We start from the raw sequence: 19,966 nt of genomic DNA, 5'->3' as shown, positions 1-19,966 counted from the left end.
TATCTGTAACATCACCCTTATCCATTCCCTAACTCAGTTTCCTAATCCCAAATCCGTACCTTACTCCTAACTCTTGACCCTTCCCCCAGCTCTCACCCTAACCAGGAACTCGAACGCATAACCATGATCACTAATCCATATCATCTAATTTCACCCTAACCACATATTGCTCACCCTAAACCCTAACCCTATCTCAATTGTCCCCATTCACTTACCTTGTCGTTCTGAGTAGCTGCTGCTGACGTGGATGTGATGTGACTCCAAACAGCGCCTCCAGGGTCCTCCAGCGGGTCCTGAGGAAGCCGGACTCCTGTCATGGCAGACGTGGCCCCATGTCTTCCTGAGTCATAGACAGCAGGTCCTGAGGACGAGGGGGGGTCCTGTCACTGTGGACTATGTCTCACATCCTCCGGAAGCCTCCCTGCGGGTTCTGAGGAGGCCAGGTTCCTGTCACCGTGGACGCGGCCCCACATGGGACTGAAGCCTACCCGCCGGTCCTGAGAAGGCCGGGGCTCCTGTCAGTGTAGACCCGGCCCCACGTCATCCCGAAAACTCACCGTGGGTCCTGAGGAGGCCGGGGCTCCTGTCAGTGTGGACGTGACCTTACATCTTCCCGAAAACTCACCGCGGGTCCTGAGGAGGCTGGGGCTCCTGTCAGCGAGGAAGCGGCCCCACATCTTCCTGAAGTCTCACCGTGGGTCCTGAGGAGACCAGGCTCCTGTCAGCGAGGACACGGCTCCACATGGTCCTGAAGCCTACCTGCGGGTCCTGAGGAGGCCGGGGCTCCTGTCAGCCTGGACGCAGCCCCACGTCCTCCTCAGGCAGCCAGAGCACAGACCGGCTCCTGTTACTGCTGACGGACGAGGCCTACTGCGTACACACGCCCCCTGACTCGGGCCTGGGCTCAGGCGCTGAAGGAGGCGGTGAGGGAGGCGGCGTCCCCAGGCCCAGAGCAGGACCTGCCTCCTTCCAGGCTCCAGCTGAGACCTATTGAAGAAACCCAACCCCCCCCCCCCCACCCCGGGGAAAATTTAGGACCACGCCTAACCCAGAGGCAGCACATCCAGGCGCCTTCCCGGAATTTAAGCAACGAAAAACATTCTGTGGTTTTTCCGAGAAAAGAAAACCATTCCCCCCCCCACGCCCTGACTGGAAAGTCCCTGAACATGTTCATGTTGACCTTCAAAGAAATCAATCCTGTCTTCACCCGAATGCTATGCTAATCCCGCAGTTTGCCTTTAAAAGATGCCTGTAATTGCCAATCGGGGCTCTTCCACCTTTCAGGCCGAGGGCCCATTTGCTCAAACGTTCAATAAAACCCTCTTGCTAGGGATCCCTGGGTGGCGCAGCGGTTTAGCTCCTGCCTTTGGCCCAGGGCTCGATCCTGGAGACCCAGGATCGAGTCCCACGTCGGGCTCCCGGTGCATGGAGCCTGCTTCTCCCTCTGCCTATGTCTCTGCCTCTCTCTCTCTCTCTTTCTGTGACTGTCATAAATAAAAAAAAAAAAAAACCCTCTTGCTAGTTGCATCTGCCTGTCTGGGGTCTGAGTCTCTGGGGCGTCTACCGGGACACGTTGGCCCCCGTGAGCTAGGGTCCAACACTATGAGCTTCGGAAACGTCGTGCTGAAATGGAGCACAACACCCGGCTTCCCCAGAAATACTTAAGGACAAGGAATTGGAGCCCACAGGACGCAAAATGAAATGTGGACCAGACTTTTACCGTGTCCGCCAAGACTCACTCAACCCTCTTCCACTGTGGGTGGGACTGCGGGCTGGTGCAGCTGCCCTGGAAACAGTGCCGAGGCTCCTCAGGAACTTACCGATAGAGCTGCCCTGCGACCGGCAGGTGCACGGCCTGGAGCTCACTCTGAAGATACAGATGCAATGAAACGCCGGGCGGGACACCTGCGCCCTGATGTCCACAGCAGCCGGGTCCACAGTAGCCACACTGAGGGAGGAGCCTCGGTGTCTTCAGACAGATGATGGATAGAGGATGGGAGATAGATGATGGTCATAGAGAGAGGAATGGTACTGCTATCAAAGAGAAGGAAATCTTGCCATTTGCAATGACGCGGATACAACTAGAGGGATCCTGTTAAGTGAAATAAGTCAGTCGGGAAAGACAATGACCCTATGGTGTCATTCATAGGTGGAATTAAAGAAGCAAAGCAGATGAACATCTGTGAAGGGAAGGAAAAACGAATAAGATGAAAACAGATGCAGGAAATACAGACTCTGAATCATTGGAAACAATCTGAGGGTCGCTGGAGGGGAACGGGGGAGGGGATAACGGGGGATGGGCATGAAGGACGGCAGGTGATGTCACGAGCACTGCTGTTCTCTCCAACTGGTGAATCCCTGAATTCTACCTCTGAAAGTATAATACACTATACATTAATTAATTGGGTTTAAATTAAGTTAAACAAAATCAGTTGTATCAGAGCACATTTCCTTCTGGACTCCCTGTTCTGCTCCTTCAGCTTATGCTGGAACCACCCCCTGTGGGTCTAAGTAGGCGCCACACCTCCTGCCTGGCCCAGCCCAGGGCTAGAACTCACGACCCAGAGATCAGGACCTGAGGTGAGGTCAGGAGTCCATGCTTAACTGACAGAGCCAGCAGGGGGCCGAGAACCACACTGCTTTATCCTGTGTCTCTGTGACATCCTTCGAAATAGGAAAGTGCTGCGTCCCACTCTGTCCTGCTTTTCCAATACTGATTTGCTGTCCGGGGTCATTTGTGGGGGCTGACGGATGTTAGGGTTTTTTTTTTTTTTTCCTACTTCTAGGATCTACCACCATGATTTTGATAGGAATGACATTGAAACCGAGGGTGGCTTCAGGAACTGTGGACATTTTCACAAGAGGAGGCTTCCACCCCACGAGCCCAGGACGGCCTCCCAGAGCCTGGTATGGCTCAGTGCACAAGTCTTGTGCTCCTTTCGTTCAGTCTCATTATTTAGTCTCTGTGATGCTCCTGAGAAGGGAGTCACGTCCTTCATTTCGTTCCTGAGTGCTCATTGTCAGGACGCAGCAAGGCTACTGAGCTCTGTAGGTTCAGTTGGTGTCCCATGAATTTACTGAATTCAATCATTAGTTCTAACAGGTTTTGGTGGGGGCTCTCGGGTTTCCTGTTTCTAGCACCGCGTCTTCAACAAATAGGGACAGTGTGACGTCCCCCTTCCAGGAGTGGAACCTTTGCTGTTTCCTGTCTGTTGACTACATTAGGACTTCCAGCACTGCGAGGGGACCTCCTTGGCTTGTTCCTGCTCTTAGGGGAGACGATTTCAGGTTTTCACCCTTGAAGAGGATGTCAGCTGCGGGCCTTCCTAGCGGAACTTTATTCTGTTGATAAACATTTCCTCAAAACCCACTAGGCTTTTGAAGTTGTACTTTGTCAAATGCTTTTTCTGCAACTCTTGAGAGGATCGTATGCTTTTTGTCCTTTCTCTCATTTTTCTTTTTTTAAAGATTTTATTTATATATCCTTGAGAGACATACAGAGAGAGCGGCAGAGAGAGAAAGGCAGAGACACGGGCAGAGGGAGAAGGCGGCTCCGTGTAGGGAACCCGATGTTGGACTTGATCCCGGGACTCCAGGATCACGCCCTGGGCTGAAGGCAGGCGTTAAACCGCTGAACCACCCGGGGCTGCCCCAAGTCCTTTCTCTGGTTAATGTGATGGATCCTGCTGACTGATGGACAGAGGGGCCGTGGGTAGGACATGGGCAATGTAGATGAACGATAGTAACAGCTATAAGCGTCTGGATCATAAATAAAATAAGTCACAGAAATTTAGAAAGTACAGCCTAGGGAATGGAGTCAGTACTGTTGTGACAACTTTGTACGGGGACAGACGGTGACGCCGCTTCTCGTGGGGGGAGCTGAATAAGGCACAGAAATGTCAAGTCACTAGTTGTAGCCCTGAAACTACTGTCACGTTGTGTGTTGACTACTTCAATAAATATCAAGGAAAAGGGGTTTCTGGTAGGACTCCCGGTGGGTCCGTGAAAGGCATTTACACGGTCGTTACACACACGAAGGCACCTCTGCAGAGGGGATAAAGATGCTCACGTGTCTTCATGTTAATTTTTAGAAGATTTACTTGAGAAAGGGTGCAGTAGGGAGGGGCAGAGGGAGAGGGGGAACCTGGAGCGGACTCCTCACCCAAGGGAGCCCGAGCCCCACTCGAGGCTCCACGCCACAACCTCAAGATCCTGACCTGAGCCAAACTAAAGAGTCGACGTGGAACCGACTGAACCACGCAAGAGCCCCTCGAATGTTAAGTGCAACCCCATGCTGTGAACTCTGGGGGTCGGGGGGACATCTGTGACCCCCAGTCTACCTAGAATGGTGGGAGGCCTGCAGGGCCCAAGGATGGGAACTGAGGATGTGGGAGGGTGCCTGCATCCCCCTCCCACCTGGCATGGGGACAGGACCCTCCCCCGGACCCTCCGCCTTCAGGGTGAAGGGCTAAGTGCTGATTGGACCCCGCCTGCCCACAGTCATGATGCGGGACCCCACTGTGGGTGCAACTGTGCCACCCCCGGGTTCCACCACTGCATGGCGCTCACTGTGCGTCTGCAGAGCTTCGGAAGCACTCGTGCTCTGGATCTGGCTCACAGCGACCGGACTCTCCCGCTCTCCCCAGTAGCTCAGTACTCCCACTCTCCTCAGTACCCCCACTCTCCCCAGTACTCCCACTCTCCCCAGTACCCCAACTCTCCCACTCTCCCCAGTACCCGGTGCATAAAGAGGAGGCGCTCACACAGCGACAGGTCACAGGTGAGTGGCCGCTGATGCCTGCTCCCCGGGGGCCACTCTGGGGCCTGTGGGTCTGGGTGGGGGCGCTGGCCTCCCGGGCTGGGGTCCAAAACACCCCGACCCCAATGAGATGACCATGAGCAGCTCCTGCAGCCCTTCCACAGCCCCATGGGGTGAGGGCGGCCCCCTAAGGCCCTGTCCAGGGAAGGAGGCTGCAGTCAGAGCCCGGCAGCTCCCCGGAACCCCCGCTCCCCTGTAAGGCCTGTGCTATGCAGGGAGAACCAATACATGACCTTTCCAGCTCGTCCTAGATGCATGGACCCCGACAGGGATGACACCCCCCCCCACCATGTGGTGAGGGGAGGACAGTCAGGGCCTGCTGGGTCCCCCTAGCCTGTGAGCAGGCTTGCTCTTCACGCACTGGAATGTGGGCGGAGTCCCTGGTGCTCCCCCCAGGCCCCCCCTCAGGATATTCAGGCATCCTTGCCCTCAGGGTGGGGAGTGTGGTGGCACTCTTGCTGGCATCAGGTTTTAATTTTGATGAAGTCCACTCCATTGCTTTCTCCCCTCGGTCGTTGTGTTTGTGGAATCTCAGAGAAACCTTCGATCTCCCCCGGGCTGGGAGACATCACCCCGAGCATCAGAGCATCAGATCGGCATTCGCCAGAGCCTCCTGGGTCCTCCACCCGTGTGCTCCTGATACCGGGGTGGGAGCGCTCTGTGATCCCAGGGTGATGGCGTGTCCTGGGACAGTGGCTGGGAAGGTGGACTGTAGGTGGGCGAGCAAAAGACAGGCAGTGAGGGCCCGTGTGTGATGTTCCAGCCCAGCCTGTGCCCCTCAGGGCTATGGGGTTGTCTCTGGCTCTGGTCAGACGGACGGGGACCTCCCCATGGGGAGCACCTGGATGCATGTGTCCTTGGAAGGTATTCATGCGCCATCATTCTTGGATGTGTTTGGATTGCAGCACCGTGCAGGAGGACTCAGAGAACCTACTGGCCTTGCAAAGGGCCAATATCGTGGCCCAGTACCATCAGGTGAGGCCCAGAAGGGACCATAGACAATACACACTCACGATAGGGGAGACCATACGATCAGAGCCAAGGATGAGTCAGGTCAGCCCAGACAAGGACCATAGTCACCAGGAACAAGTGAGACCCTGGGGATGGTCCTGGTGTCAGTAGCAACTAAGGGTCCATTCTGGATCCTAGTCATTGGTAGCTGAGGAGCCCAGTCTCAGGTACGATGAGGCCCAGGTGGGGACCACAGTCACCAGGTCCAGATGAAGTCCATAGCTACCATGTCAAGGTGAGGCCTGGGTGGGGACCAGAGTCACCAGGTCCAGGTGAGGTGAAGGTGGAGACCACAGTCACCAGGTCCAGGTGAAGCCAAGGTGGGGACTACAGTCGCCAGGTCCACATGAGGCCCGGATGGGGACCAGAGTCACTAGGCTCAGGTGAGGCCTAGTTGGGGACTAGAGTCACCAGGTCTGGCTGAGGCCCAGGTGGGAACCACAGTCACCAGGTCCAAGTGAGGCCCAGGTGGGAACCGCCTTGGTAGAAATGCGAACTCTTCTCACTGTAGCATTCCAGCTGTTCTCTCTTTAAATCTCAGGCCGAATTCATAGGTTTTCAGGATGATTTGAAAGTTAGCTAGGTCATTTGGTGGGGACAGGTGACTTGGGGACCCTACTCTTCGGCTGTCTTGCCCCTCTGACAGGGACATATTTTTAGCAGTGTACAGTAAAGTCTGTTTATTAAAAGTTGGTATTAATTTGTGCAAAGAAACTCTGTAGGCTTCAAGCAACTGTGAATCACACATATCCACACTGGCTAGAATATTTTGTTAACCTGAGTTTCTAGATCATTTTCATTATGTGAGCGGTTTCTTTCCAAAACTAATTACCAAAGGAAGTAGGGCAATAGGACAAGAGAAATAGCCAAACAACATGAGAAAAAAGAAACAGACAAAAAAACGCTAAGCATTTTTCTCGGGATGAGAGAAATCCTGATAGTGTAAGCTTTTTTCACCCTGCCCTGAGATAAACCAATTCCCTGACTCAGATGCTTCAGGAGAGAACTGGGTTTCTGATCCAGTAAATCGTGACTGCCTCTGGCACTTGGTTCCCATAGCTGTGGATGTGGCCTCAGACAAGCTCGGTGGTTTCCAGGCTGCACCTGGAGGGCTCTGAACATGCACCTTAGGGGCAGTTTGGGATCCATACCCTACAGCTTTTAATTGATAGGTACACCAACTCGCATAAAACTTTGCTAGAAAGAAGTCAAATTGTGTGTTTTAAGAAGAACTGAAAATGGGCAGCCTGGGTGGCTCAGCCGTTTAGCACTGCCTTCTTCCCAGGGCATGATCCTGGAGACCCAGGATGGAGTCCCACTTCGGGCTCCCTGCATGGAGCCTGCCTCTCCCTCTGCCTGTGTCTCTGTCTCTCTGCCTCTCTCTCTCTCTCTCTCACTCTCTCTCTCTCCCTCTCATGAATAAATAAATAAAATATATTTTTAACAAATATATTGCAGGACAGCCACGGTGGCTCAGCGATTTAACGCTGCCTTCAGCCCAGTGTGGGATGCTGGAGATGCAGGATGGAGTCCCACATCAGGCTCCCTGCATGGAGCCTGCTTCGCCCTCTGTCTCTGTCTCTGCCTCTCTCTCCATCTGTCTCGCTCTCTCAAAAAATAAATAAATAAATAAATAAATAATAAATAAGAAAATGTATATTGCAGCTGTATTGGTATTTGCTATATTAATAAAGTGTGTTGTTTTTACATTTTATGGTGACTGGACCTAGCAAGTCTTTACATCAACAGCCATCACTTCTAGTCCTCATGACAGTGTTGCGGGACAGGCGGTATTATTTCCTTTTATAGATGAAATTGATGACCTCGAGCACATGCGGTTCCTTCCCTTTCTTTTTTCTGTTCAGAATATACGAGCTATAAGTGAGTAAATTGCAAGAAACCCACTTGCGGGATCAACACCTCTACTTTCCTCACATGATTTTAATATTTTTCTCAATTCTGAACTCCTTATCTACCTTACTACTCCTTTCAAATAACTTGGGATACGTTTTCCCAGGACTTGTTCAGAGAACCAGTTCCCTAAGTATGAATCAGTGACCTGAAACAGACCCAGCATACAGAGATTCTCCTATTTATTCAACACCATCCGTTTCCTAAAGAAGTCTATTTGGCCTTCTATATGGCAGGTACAGAGACAGGCTCCATCCCCACCGGGTTTCGATCTATGTCCCAGAGGACTACCTGTAGTCTTAATGCTGATTTCTGAGGGCAAAACAAGCAAGTCCACAGTTCTCCTTCATACTTCCCCAGAGGACCCTTGGGTTCTCTGCACAGAGCTGAACTGTTACCGAGTCATTGATCGTGTAGGTCAGTCACAGAGCAGCATTGCCATCCAAAACAAAAAGGAGGAAAAAGGAGTTTGGAAGTAATTGGGTCTCACAAATCATGGGGAGGGCACATTGAAACTGTGACAATGTTTCTTAGTGCACCTTTTCTCAGAGCCACATCTCTCCTGTTCTTGACTGAGGGACAGGAGAGTCTAGGTAGGGAGAAATAGGTAGGGGGCTACAGATTCAGGCTCACAAAGATCCTAAGGATGCTGAGATGTAAGGAAACCAGAAATAAAGAAACAAACGAGACCACCCTGTCCCAGGTATGGGTAGAGAGGGTCTTTTTTAGGACAGTCCTCTGTGCCCAACAAAGAATAACCAGACTCTAAAAAGAAGTAAACCGTTAAAGATGTTATCACTAGTCCTTACTCAAACCAAGACATCCCAAGAATGAGAAGGCCACAAGCTCCCTGATCAGTTCTAAATGAAAAACGGTCAGTGGAGGCCCATGTGGGCAACCCAGCCTGGGCCCCTCCCACTCCTGAGAGCTTTCTCGGTATCCTTGCTTAATAAACTCCTGTCGCTTTACTTACTCTTCTTTGTCCACCAGATTCATTCTTCAACTCCGTGAGACAAGAACCTGACTTTCTCACTTCATTCCGCCTGCTGCACTTCTCTTACCCAAGCTCCCTGGGAAATTACTTCATTGGCTTAATCCCATCTCACTCTCCTCCTGCCTCATATCCTTTGGATTCTTCACCACCAAAGGCCAACGAACCAAGAGATGCAGGGAGGGAGAGAAGACCCAGGTGATAGGGGGAACTAAGGCCAAAGAAATATAGATTAAAATTACATCTGCTTTTTAAAAAAAAGATTTTGTTTATTTACTCATGAGAGACACACAGAGAGAGAGAGAGAGAGAGGGAAAGAAAGAGGGGCAGAGACAGAGACAAAGGGAGAAGCAGGCTCCCTGCGGGTAGCCCAATGTGGGACCCCATCCTAGGACCCCAGGATCATGCCCTGAGCCAAAGGCAGATGCTCAACCACTGAGCCACCCAGGCATCCCTACCATTACATTTCCTAACAAACTTGCAGTCCATAAACAAATACTTGAAACCCACAGAGTGGGACATTCTTCAAAGAATTCACAGCTGCCTGAATGTTAATGCTTTGCTAGAGGCCAAAAGCAACCCTTGTTTGCTGATAGCCAGACCACCAGGATCCTGTAAATCTTTCACCTGTGAAAATCCTTTTGGAAACTTCTTTTATCTCTAGAGTCCCCACCCCACACGGCAACTTTAAAGTTTATAACCAAGGCTCCTCATGATCCTGATAAAGCTCTTCAGGCCCAGGGGTCCTGTCCCCATACTTTAATAAAAACACCTATTTGCATGGAAAATGTCTCAAGGATTCTCTCTTGACCACTGGCGCCTGGCCCACAGTACATCACAGGTACATCTCTGAGTTAATTGCATCGGCACATCAGGAAAGTACAGAAGATTTTTGCCTATCTTCTTGCATGACACATTCTGGAGGGGGACATTCCCGTCTGTTCGATCTGGGTTTTTCTCTTCCTGGGATATATAGCTAGCTAGCTAGGTAGATGATAGAGTGATAGATCTACTGATAGATCGATCCCAGGAACATGAATAGATGTTTATATAAACAAACATATAAACATAAATCTATGTTTCCACTTAATATATTTATTATTCAATGTATTACTGATAATATAATAATTATTATCTATAAACAGAACTATAGATTTATATTTAAATATGCAAAATAAATATTTCTATATCTAATCTCTATACGTCCATATATAGATCTCCCTATAGAGATAGAGACAAAATGGTTAGAAATAGATGTGTGCAGAAAGAGAGAGAAATAGATATAGACCTATAAATATGCAGAGGATCTGCTTTCAAATTCTATCCAACGACCTCTCCTCACAGGCACAGGCAAACGCACACACACATACTCAAGAGCCTTCTGGTATGTGGCCATGACAGGAAATAACACCCCTTGAGATGCCATCTCTTCTCCAACTTAAAGGTGCCAGCCGTTTCTCCAAAGAAGACCTACACAGAGCGAGCAAGCAAGCACATGAAAATCTGCTCCACGTCACTTTTCATCAGGGAGATAGAAATCAAAACCACAATGAGATACCACCTCACACCAGTGAGAATGGGGGAAATTAACAAGACGGGAAACGACAAATGTGGGAGAGGATGTGGAGAAAGTGGAACACTCTTGCATTGTTGGAGGGAATGTGAACTGGAGCAGCCACTCAGAAAACAGTGTGGAGGTTCCTCAAAAAGCTGGATATGGAGCTATACTATAACCCACCAATTGCACTGCTGGGTATTTACCCCAAAGACACAGATGTAGTGCAATGACTGGACACTTGCACCCCAATGTTCACAACGGCAATGTTAATAGCCAAACTGTGGAATGAGCCTTGATATCCTGCAACAGACGAATGGATAAAGAAGATGTGGTCTGGGGATCCCTGGGTGGCGCAGCGGTTTGGCGCCTGCCTTTGGCCCAGGGCAGGATCCTGGAGACCCGGGATCGAATCCCACGTCGGGCTCCCGGTGCATGGAGCCTGCTTCTCCCTCTGCCTATGTCTCTGCCTCTCTGTGTGTGTGTGTGTGTGTGACTATCATAAATAAAATTTTTTTTTAATTATAAAAAAATTAAAAAAAAAGATGTGGTCTATATATACAATGTATTATTATTTAGCCATCTGCAAGGATGAATACCTACCATTTTCATGGACATGGAACTGGAGGGTATTATGCTGAATAAAATAAGCCACGTGGAGAAAGAATTATCATACGGTTTCACTCTTATGTCGAATGTAAGAAACAGTGAAGAGGATCATAAGGGAGGGGAGGGAAACTGAGTGGAGAAAATTGAGAGAGGCAGTGTTGTCCCCAAGATTGCTAATCTGAGAAACCACCAAGGAGCCGACACCGATGCAAACACACGAGGGTTTATTTACAAGCTCGAGCTTGAGTCCAAGTGTACCCGACACAGCGGAGCAGGGACTTGGACCCCGAGACTAAGAGGCGTAGCAGCTTTATAGGGGCCAGTGGCCCATGGGATATGCAGAATGTTGCACAGTCATGTCGGTCCACACACAAGTGGCCGATTGAATTACATCTTACCCTATAGTATCCATTTGAGCTGGCCTATTACTTTGCTCGGAATTGGTGCACAGTTTTGGTGGGCACAAAGCAGGGTTACATGGTTATGAGCTGATTTCCGATTAGGGTGTGCCCAGCGGCTTGACTAGGGTGGGGCAGTGCCTTAAGCAATAAGCTGGTTATGTGGGGGTCACACAGCAGGTGGCAGGTGTAGCACAAAATGGAATCAGTACTGCTCTGCTTGTCCAGGGGTAGGGGATTTGTTAAATTTGTTAAATTTCCTGGGTCTCACAGAAGATAAACTATGAGAGACTCCTAACTCGGGGAAACAATGGATTGCGGAAGGGGAGGTGGGTGGGAGGATAGTGTAACTGGGGGACGGACATTAAGGAGGGCAAGTGATGTGACGAACACTGGGTATTATACTACATGTTGACAAATTGAATTTAAATTAAAATTTTTTAAATTTAAATTTAAATTAAAAAAGGGTACTGGACGGCTCAGCCGTCCTCAACAATTCATTTATGAAATGACCTTCGTTAGATCATAAAAAGTTACGAATGTGAATGGAAAATGACCTGCAACTCCTTCCCAGTTCAAATAAATAAGTATTCTAAAAAGCAAATCAAAGTTCCAGAATGGAAAAATGCAAAAAACGAGGGAGAGGGAGAAAGAGAAATGAATTCACTTTTTGTGATATTTATTAGTGATGGTCCAATAATGACAAATCTGTGACTGTCATTAAAAACAAAGAGTTAGGGATCCCTGGGTGGCGCAGCGGTTTGGCGCCTGCCTTTGGCCCAGGGCGCGATCCTGGAGACCCAGGATCGAATCCCACATCGGGCTCCCGGTGCATGGAGCCTGCTTCTCCCTCTGCCTATGTCTCTGCCTCTCTCTCTCTCTCTCTGTGTGACTATCATAAATAAAGAAAAATTAAAAAAAACAAAAACAAAAACAAAAAAACAACAACAACAAAAAAAAGAGTTAATGAACGGTATGGAGACCGATCCCCTCAACTAACAGATAAGGAAACCGAGAAGACACGAGAAGTAATGCACACTGCTCAGTAATTCACACGGGTGGCAAGGCGCAAAGCCAAGACTCAATTCTGGTCCAGAGTTCTTTAAACGACCACAACACGTTAACGTCACAGCTTCAGGCTCATCTAGAATTAGAGTCACTTTAGCTCAATAAAACATTCAACCAAAGTAGTCTTTCTTCTGCCAGATAGTTACATTTCATGAAGCACCCTAAAAGGGATTCGAATTAGGTCTCCATGTGTGCCATCAGAATACTGCCTGATGAATTAATTAAACAAAGGTATTCCCCGAAAAAGACCTCAGCCATGAGACCTTGCCTACCCTTTCACTTTCCAAGTCTTCATGCTTCTATATCTAATTGCCTATATTTTCAGAGAAGCCAACCTTACTCAGATTAAGTTTGTCCAAGCCGAGAACTAAGTGCCAGGTTTAATATTTTTAAAACTCAATTTAAAAATAGTTAAACAGAGAATTTCAAATGGCAAACACTGATATTTACATCATCTACTCTTATAACTAACAGAAGGGGTAATCCTGAAACCTAGATGCAGTCGTACCTTTATATATGAAAGTATAAAAGCAGAAAGAGTAACCCAAAATTGTCTATTTCACAAATGCCTATCTAAACTAGTTATGTTCAATGGTGTCTGTCTTGATGCAACAATCTCTAGGAAGACCTTCTTCAGACCTAGCTCTACCACCAATAAGCGTGTGAACTTGGACAATCCAATCCTCCAGAACTCTCAGTTTCTTTCCTGTGCCTCAGAGGAGAGGACCAGAGCTGATGATCCCTCAGTTCCCTCTCAGACCTGAAATGCTGCTGTGGGGTCCTAAACACTCTATACTGAGCACAAAAAGACGGGGGGATCTTATATATACTCAAATTCTAAAATATAAAACTAACTCTGAGCATAGATCCTGAGTATTTTAGGGTTCTCTCCTATGGCGATAGAAAATCCCCAAATCTATATCCCTTTCTATCACAAGCAGTGGGTATATGGGTCCAAGGCACTAGAAATAATAAATATGTGTGTCAGAACAGCCATCTGCCCTCATGCTCACTGCTTTTCAAAGCAAAGCCCTCAAAGAACTCCATTATTACTTTCTGAGGGTACCAGTTAACATGTAGAATCCTAACCTGCCCTTCCTTTAACCTAAAAAAAATTAAAATGTTGGCTGGCCATATTAACAAGCTCTCCAGGTTATTCTCTTGCACACTAACATTTGAGAACCACTGGCTAGGCACCAAGGAGAAGTGATTTACCTTAAAATAGCAAAATTTGAAATCCCATGTCCTTTCCTATTTTCAGATCATAATAAATAAAGAAATGAAACAGTGAAGAGAGAGGGAAGGAGGCAAAGATAGGGATGGGGACAGAAACAAAGTGCCAGTCAAAAATGATATTTACATAAAGTTTGTCTTTCAAAAATTTAGGAACAGACAAGAGACTCCATACTCATGGAAATATGTTAAAGGCACACAGGTGTCAAATGAAAGAGCTCCCGTGGCCAGAGAAGAGACAATATAAGCAACAAAATAAGTAGTGTTGGATTATAACCCAAAGCATAAAATAAATATCCATGAATATATACTAATATTAAAAATTGTAAAAGAAAGAAAGAGGGCCACCTGGGTGGCTCAGTCAGTTAAGCTTCTGCCTTAGGCTCAGATCATGATCCAGGTCTCAAGGCAGGCTCCCTGTTCAGCAGGGAACCTGCTCCTCCCTCTCCCTCTGCCCCTCTCGCTCATGCTTTTCTCTCCTCTCTCTTTCAAATAAATAAATAACATCTGTGAAAAAGAAACAAACAAACAAACACAGAAGAAAGAGAAATCTCCCATGTAGAAGAATTTCAAACAATTTGTGCAGACATTCCACCCTCAAGTGGATGAGCATAGCTCATCCACTCTTATGTGTGGAATACACATAGGAACTTCCTTCTACAAAATATGTTATGAAAAAGTTAAAATAAATAATAATAATAATAATCACTTTACTATGGAGAAAGCTGACAAACACTACCTCAGCAAGATGATCAGATAGATACCAAGACTGATAAATTATGTTGATAGTATCTATCCTTTATATGATATAATAAAGATGGCAGTATATCTCTGTATATAATCCACAATCACAGATCATGAGATAAACGACAGACATGTCCCAACTGAGGGAGATTTTACAAAATACCCTACTTCTCAAGGTGTTCAACAACAACAAGGAAAGGCTGAAAAACTGTCACAATCCAGAGGAGCCTAAGAAAACATGAGGACAACTGTAATGTGATGTGAGGGATGGGAACTTAGCAAAAACTAAGGAAATCTGAATAAAGTATGTATGGTCTTTGGTTAATGCAAATATTTTAATATTGATTCATTAGCTAATATTTGTACCGTACTAATATAAGATATCGATAATTGGAGACATCGAGTGCGAGGGCATGAGAATTCTCTGTACTGTCTTCTCAATTTCCCTGTAAATCTTTGGGGTTTTTTTCTAATAAATAAGATTTATTTTGAAAATTGACTTAAATGAATCAGGCTCCAAGTGTGAAGACACTTTAAGAATAGTTTAATTAATTTTTGCCTTATTCTTAAACAGTTCCTTCGATGGGAACAAAGTAAGAATTTTATATCAGAAGGAAAGAAAAACACTTAGGAACACGTATAATGCCTCCTCAACCTGAAAAGCAGGAAAGGATAATAAATAGCAAAAATCAGATAAAAATACTTCTTTTATATTAGACGCCATATTGCAAGTGCATTTAAAATTAGCAATGCCTAACATTTATTTCCTTGACATTTGTCTTCCAAAGAGTTCACAGTGCTTCAGTGTCAGTTAAAAAATGATTCGTGTGAAATTTTATTAAACCAGATTTACTGGAAATTCCTGCCCAGATAATACTTTATTTTGATTTTATTCAGTTCCTTCCTAACCACTGAGCCTTTTAGTTAGAGCTTTCAACTATAGCAAATGCCTTAGAAGGCCAATTTTTAAGTTGCTATTATAATACCCTAATGGAATCACGTATCGGTTTCCTTCGCTCAGATATGGCACACAGTAGGCCCCTGATAAAATACTGAATGAGTGAATGGATAAAATTGCTTTTTATCATTTCATTCAGCAATTTCATTCTTATCTTGGTCCATTTCATGTTCTAATGTTTATCAACATCAACTCAAGAAGGTTAGGGATCCAGTAATTTATTAAGTATTTGGTGCATACCTACTATGTGCAAGGTGCTAGGAATACCAAGTTAACCAGACATAGATGCAGTGCCTATCTCCCTCCAGGCCATGCTGGTGGGAGAGACGGATACTAACCAAAAAGTGACAGAAAGACAACTAGACAAGATTATAGTAGCCAATATAAAGGTAAATATACAGCTTACTACAAGTACATATATAAGAAGGCTTAGTCTAACTGGGGCCTCAGAGAAGATAACCAGAAGCAACATTTATATTAAGACATAGAGAAAGGAGAAGGTAAGTGGTGGAAGGAGAATATTATGAGGAAAAGGAAGGCTTCTGCCTCTGAATTGTAGGGCTCTGGGCAAGTCCCTTGAGCTTAGGCTCTGAACCTTCTTCTTTTTCTGCAAAACTGTGACAGTAATAATGCCTGTGCCATAGAGCTCTAATGACTAAAGAGTTGGACTTTATTCGTACATTACCTAGGACGTTAGGAAGTACTTAATAAACATTTTCTGGTGGCCATAACAGCCTGGAGTCAGGCTTCCTGAGTTCGAATCCACTTAACTAGCTGTTTGACCTTGGTCAAGATGTTTTCTTCCTATCCTTTAGTTGGCCCATCAAGATAACAGTACCTGCCCATAGGGTTGTTGGAGGATCCCAGGAGTTCTTTTATGTGAAGCATGACACAATTCTTGGCACATAATATGTGCCATATGAATGTTAACTTATATTAGCAATAAGGAAATCCTACAACAGTCCAATGAGGTGTTTAGAAATTATTCTATAGCTTTTAAGGCAATTGAAATTCAAAAAGAACCTAAGTGCCTGTCCGTGTTTACTTAGCTAACCAGTTCCATTATCTGAAACCCAAACACACAATTTCTGATTCGAACCTCACTCCAAGAGGCCTCCTCAAGCCCGAGGAAAAATTGCCTTCTTGGGATCTCAGGGAAGAATCCTTCACATAATAATATGACCATTGGTAATAATGTCTCTCGGTTCTTTCCAAATCCATAAAGATGCATTTCCTGATGAGGTGACTGAGCTGTGAAGAAAGAGATGAGAAACCCTCATCCCTCTGAATTACTTGTGTCAGAATATTTTAACCATACTACTACGGATAGTAAATTATCCTGATTAACAGGAAATAGGTCTCAGATTGGAATCTGACAATCAGATGGGCAGAGAAAAAAACGCTTTGACTCGCTCTTCATCTTTTAAAGACAAAGGAGAGCTTTTTCTATATACAAAGTCAGTGGTCAAGATAGCCTTAGGGAATAAGAGTCTGCAGCATCCAATCCCGCTGAACAGCCGGGAAGCCCACAATCCAGGTCTTCCTGATCCCAAATCCTGGGCCTGTCCCCCAACACATGCTGCCAAGCTGAGGTCATTTGCAATTGCTCTCTTAGGAGCTCCGGGGAAGGAGGAAGGAGCTACATAGGATGGGACGGGACGCCCAGAGGCCGAGAAAATTAAGGCCATTCCCTTTAAGTTCAGCGTTAGCACACGTCCAGTCATCCCAGGCCCCTGGGAAGAAGAGCTGAAATTTACATTACTTCAGTCACAGCAAAAAAACAAAAGTTTACAGCTTAATGTCCTAGAGAGCCCCACATTAGCATAAGTGAGCCCAGGTCAAGGGCTGGAAGCCTCTATTAGAATGAGAAAAGAGCTCAATGCCCTTGAAGGCCCCATTGAAAAATGTAAAACAGAACTTGAGGAATTGCTCAAGCCCTTCTGGAGGTCCCCCAGACCACCCCTAAAACTAAGCTAAAACCCACCTCGGGGTCCAAGTCTCTGCCCGCGTGTCGGTATACTTGGACACAAGCTCGAGCTTGTAAATAAACCCTCCTGTGTTTACATCATTTGTCGGCTTCGGGGTTGGTTTCTTGGATTCACAATCTTGGGCACAACAGTTGAGATAAAAAAACCAAAACCAAAAGAAGCTCGGACGCAGGCAGATTGAAGGCCGGTTTGAGAGAAGCGGCGGAGACCCGGGGGCTTGGGGCTCTTCTGCTGACTGGGGGGTGGGATGCTCAGCCCCAGAGCCAGAGGACCAACCCGCACCCACGCCCTCCACGCTGAGTATCAGATAGCAGCACAGCGCCGCCCGCTGGAGGCCAGAGGCGCTGACGCCCACGCCGCCTCTGACTCCACAGGTGCATCTCCCAGGCACATGCGCAGCTGACAATCAGCCCCATGGCCCATCCCCAGACCCCGCACAGACCACTGGCTGACCCCAAGTGGTCGGACCACGGAAGCTGAGAGCTTCAGCTCTCCCTGGAAAGTAGGGTCTAGCTTCCTTTGTACTTTGGGCTTTATTTTCATTTTATTTACTTTGATTCTTTTTTATAATTGCTTTCTTTTAATTTTTATCTCATTATTTTTTCCAGAAAAGGAAGAAAAAAAAAAACCAAGAAAACAATAACAACGCCCTCCCAAAAAAAACCCCACCAGATTATTTCACCTGCTTGTTAAAAGATTCTAAATCCCAAATAGAAACACAATTAAAGTACCATGAAAGTAAAAATAAGAAATATAAAAGGTACATACATAAAAACAAAAACCAACTCCCTAACCCTATCTTTTACCCTTTTCCAAAAAACTGTACCCTGACCCTGACTCTAGACCTAACCCCAAATACCCCATACCCTAAACACTAACCCTCACTAACCCAAACCTATCCTATCGAACCCTTGCCCAAACCCCCTAAACTAGCCCTAATTTAACCCTAACCCCTAAACTTAACCCCAACCCTAACTCACACCTAACCCAACCCTAAATGAAAAACTAAGCCAAACCCTAACTCTAAGCATAACCCTAACCCCAACTCCAAACCCTCCTGCCCTAATCCCTAAAGCCTAAACCCTAACTCTAACTCTAAACCCTGTCCCTAACCCTAACCACTATGCCTAATCCCTAACCCCCATCCTAACTCCTAACCACTGACCCTTACAATTATCCCTCACCTAACCTCTAATCCGTAACCATAAGCATAAACACTAACCCTAACATCTAACCTAAGCCTAACCACCAACTGTCTCCCCCCCCCTGACCCTACCATTCATTCTACCCATTCACTTACCCTGTGGTTCTGAGGAGTCCCTTCTGATGTGGACGTGGCCCCCAACGGCGCCTCCAGAGTCCTCTAGGGGGTCCTGAGGAAGCCGGGCTCCTGTGAGTGCAGACGCGGCCCCACGTGTTCCTGAGTCATAGTCAGTGGGGTCCTGAGGACGCCGGGTCTCCTGTCACTGTGGACTAGGTCTCACATCCTCTGGAAGCCTCACAGAGGGTCCTCAGGAGGCCGGAGGCTCCTGTCAGCCTGGACATGGCCCCACGTCCCCCGGAAACTCACCGCGGGTCCTGAGGAGGCTTAGACTCCTTTCAGCATAGACGCAGCCGCATATGTCCCAAAGCCAAAGTGCAGGTCCTGAGAAGGACGGGGGTCTGTCAGTGTTGACGTGGCCCACATTTTCTCAAGCCTCACCATAAGACCTGAGGAGGCTGGGGGCTCCTGTCAGCATGGGACGTGGCCCCAAATCTTCCAAACCTTCACAGTGGGTCCTGAGGAGGTCGGAGACTCCTGTCAGTGTGGATGCGGCACCCAAATCTTTCTTAGGCCTCACCTCAGGCCTGACAAGGCTGGGGGTCTTCTGTCCGCATGGACGCATTCCCATTTTCCCGAAGTCTACACCGGGGGTCCTGAGGAAGTCGGCGTCTGGTTGTGTGGATGTGGCCCACGTCCTCCCAAAAAGTACCCTGTGTTCTGAGGAATCCGGGGTTCCTGTCACCGTGGATGTGGCCCCCAGGTTCCAGAAGCCTCAACTTATGTCCTGAGGGCTGGGAGCTCCTGCCAGAGTGGACGCGCACCACATCTTCCTGAAGCCTCCCCGCGGTTCCTGAGGTGGCCCAGGGGCTCCTGTCTGGAGGATGTTGGCCCACATCTTCCTGAAGCTCACCGCGGGTCCTGAGGAGACCGGGGGGCTCTGACAGCGTGAACGTGGCCCAATGTCCTCCTGAAGCCTCACTGCGGGTCCTGAGGAGGCTGTGGCTCATCAGCGGGGACGCAAACCCCACCTCTCCTCGGGCTCCCCAGCCCCCGGCTGGCCCCTGTTAGGGGCAAGCGGCCGAGGGCTTACTGGGGCATGCGCGATCTTGGGGGCGCTTTGGGGTCGGGCGCCCCCTGGGGGAACGCTATAGGCACTGCAGAGGCCTTTTGCAGGAGGCGGTGTCCTGCCGCCGGGGCCACACCTCCCTCCTTCCAGGCTCAGTGAGGCTGTGAGCTTGGGAAAAACGTCCCACTGAACGGAGCCAACACCGGCTTTCTCGGGAAATACTTAGGACGATGAATTGCAGCCCACAGGACGCAAAATGAAATGTGGCCCCCAGCCCTTTTACCACGTCTACAAAACTCACTCAACGTTTCCACTGTGGGCAGGACCGCGGGGGGTCCCACCCCTGGAACA

At 47.7% G+C, this 19,966-nt stretch overlaps 1 long non-coding RNA gene across 3 annotated transcripts; it reads right to left on the bottom strand.

Moving 5' to 3' along the window:
• Positions 1-211: 211 nt before the first annotated feature.
• LOC121483947 lies at positions 212-706 on the bottom strand. 3 transcript variants are annotated; one of them, XR_005985902.1, is made up of 2 exons: positions 694-706; positions 212-361 (listed from the first exon to the last, which is right to left on the bottom strand). It is a non-coding gene; the product is annotated as an uncharacterized LOC121483947 (long non-coding RNA). The 3 variants fall into 3 exon arrangements; XR_005985900.1 differs by lacking the exon at positions 694-706 and adding an exon at positions 626-658; XR_005985901.1 differs by lacking the exon at positions 694-706 and adding an exon at positions 558-592.
• Positions 707-19,966: the final 19,260 nt, after the last annotated feature.

Source organism: Vulpes lagopus, unplaced genomic scaffold (assembly GCF_018345385.1).
Source record: "Vulpes lagopus strain Blue_001 unplaced genomic scaffold, ASM1834538v1 ctg837, whole genome shotgun sequence".
In the NCBI taxonomy this organism is placed as follows: domain Eukaryota; kingdom Metazoa; phylum Chordata; class Mammalia; order Carnivora; family Canidae; genus Vulpes; species Vulpes lagopus.
This window is presented reverse-complemented; position numbering and strand designations above follow the sequence as displayed.